A 2,691-nucleotide genomic window follows, 5' to 3' on the forward strand; every position below is an offset into this window, starting at 1 on the left:
CTATTCGTCATGCATCTGCTGATGCACGATAAAGTGCCATTGGGTTTTCTGATGGCTTCGTCACACTGCCGACTCATGTTCATCTCGGAGTCCACTAGGACACCAACATCCCTTTCTGCTTCTGTGCCACCCAGCAGGTCATTCCCTAGGCGGTAGGTATGCTGGACATTTCTCCTCCCTAGGTGCAGCACTTTGCACTTCTCCTTGTTGAATTGCATTCTGTTGTTTTCTGCCCACTTGTCCAACCTGTCCAGGTCTGCTTGCAGCTGTTCCCTGCCCTCCGGCGTGTCCACTTCTCCCCACCAACATCCCTTTCTGCTTCTGTGCCACCCAGCAGGTCATTCCCTAGGCGGTAGGTATGCTGGACATTTCTCCTCCCTAGGTGCAGCACTTTGCACTTCTCCTTGTTGAATTGCATTCTGTTGTTTTCTGCCCACTTGTCCAACCTGTCCAGGTCTGCTTGCAGCTGTTCCCTGCCCTCCGGCGTGTCCACTTCTCCCCACAGCTTTGTGTTATCCGCAAACTTGGACAGAGTACACTTCACTCCCTCGTCCAAGTCGCTGATGAAGACATTGAAGAGTATCGGTTCAAGGACCGAGCCCTGTGGGACCCCACTGCCCACACCCTTCCAGGCCGATACCAACCCATCCATTTATCTGTGGGGGTCAACTCTGGGAATGGGGATCCGGGTGGACACTGACAGGGCCGAACCCTCAGCTGTGGAGATGAAGGGCATCCCAGGAAGGGAAACCTTGCCCCACTGGTGTTGATTTCTCCCTGCCATTGCTGTTTCTCTGGCCCCCAATGCTGGAGCGGTCGTCCTGGCCTGGCCATAAAGCACTGGGACTTTGTTGGAGGCACAAGCACTGTGTTCAGATCCAGGTAGAGCCCTGCACAGCTGACAAAGCACAAGGCTGCTTTGTACCCCATTATCAAAGCGCTGGGCTGTGCATTGATCTCTGTTTGCTGCAGTTTATGAGGACTATTGAAGTATTTGCCCTATTGCAATGCTAATGATAAGACATGACCAAGCCTTGAGAGCTGGGATCTGTCCAGAGTTTCCTCCATATCTCTTGCACCTTCTCTGGTTAATGTTTGGCAAGTAGCGGTGAACACCAAGGGAACATGCAGGTAGGAAACATTTTGATGTCAGCTGCGTTTAGGCTGTCAGTTGTAAAACACATCTCACATCTGTGATGGGGATTTTTCCATACCTTTTTTCTATCGGGTGTTAGACTTCCAGAAAGAACAGTCCAGCCTAGGCTGATGATGAGTAGAACAGATACCCAGGTAAGCAGCAGAGGCCCGGGTAGTACTGGGATTAGGGGAGTGGTGCATGCATCTTCACAAGGCCTCAACTGCCTCTACACTAATGCTCATAGTATGGGGAACAAGCAGGAGGAACTCGCCCTCCAGCTAGCTGACACCAACCCAGACATAGTGGGGCTCACATAAACGTGGTGGGACCCAACGCACGACTGGGCGGTGAATATCAAGGGCTATAGGTTGTATAGGAGGGATAGGACAGGGAGGAGCAGTGAGGGTGTGGTGCTCTGTGTCAAGGAGGAATACACATCCTCAATGAGCAGTGTATTCTGGGTCAGAGCAGGGGCACACTGAAGTGCTTTGGGTTAGAATACAAGGAAGCCAAGGGGAAAGGGACTTAACGGTGGGGGTCTACTACAGACCACCCAAACAAGGGGAAGAGTTAGACCGGGAATTCTCAGGTCAGCTCACGGAGGCAGTTAAGTCAAAGGATGTGGTCATTGTGGCGGGCCAGTAGGGGGCGCTCCTGCGTTGAGCCGCCCACCTCCCTGCTCCCGACCACCTTCCAGGCTCCGAGTGCCTCCCTGGGGTGCCTCCCGTCCGGCCGACCCCTTCCCTGGAGCACACCCGCTAGCCTGGGGTTCCCGCTGCCACCATCCAAGGCTCTGGACTCACTTCTGGCTCTGGGGTGCTCGACCACCTGGGCGACAGCAATCATCGCCTGCTGGGATTCACCATCCAGCACAAGGAGGCAAAGCCCTGCAGCAAGGCAGCAGCCCTGGACTTCAGCAGGGTGGGTTTCAATGAGGTAAGAACAGTTGGGGAAGTACCGAGGTCCCGGAAGGGAGAGGAGTTGCGTGTCTATGCCCGCCTCTGTTCTATTTGGCACTTTCTTGCAGCCCTGGCCTGAACTAGTGATCTTTTCTGTCCAAGGCCTGGGGTTGGATCCCAAAGGCTACCCTGGCTGACGTCCGGGGTTCCCCTTATCTCGCCTGCCACGACTTTGAATGTAACCTCAGTGAAGGGGTTCCCCCTTGAGGTAGCCTTCAGGGCTGTCACGCCGCATGGCGGGCACTCACAGGGCTCCAACCTCCCCTACACCCCAGCCATTCGCCACCTTCAATCATGGGTCTTCTGGCCCTCTAGCACACCGGTTCTTCTCTGGCTCTACCCTGGTCTCTCCTGGCTATCCGGCCATAAGCATCCAGTGGCCCAGGGTCTCAGCTCGAATGCATAGGCACCGAGGCCCTCTGTCCTAGCCTCGTCTATCCCTAGGCCCAGCTCCCTATCTTACCCACACCGTGGTAGCTGTGCACTCCCCACCACCGTGATTGCTGGAGCAAAGTGGGAACCAGCGGGCCAGGAGTTCCTCTGAACCGAGCAGCTGGTCCCACTCGGAGATCCTCCCTATGGTCGCCTCTCAGC

Source organism: Alligator sinensis, unplaced genomic scaffold (genome assembly GCF_000455745.1).
Source record: "Alligator sinensis unplaced genomic scaffold, ASM45574v1 scaffold1826_1, whole genome shotgun sequence".
NCBI classification, from domain to species: domain Eukaryota; kingdom Metazoa; phylum Chordata; order Crocodylia; family Alligatoridae; genus Alligator; species Alligator sinensis.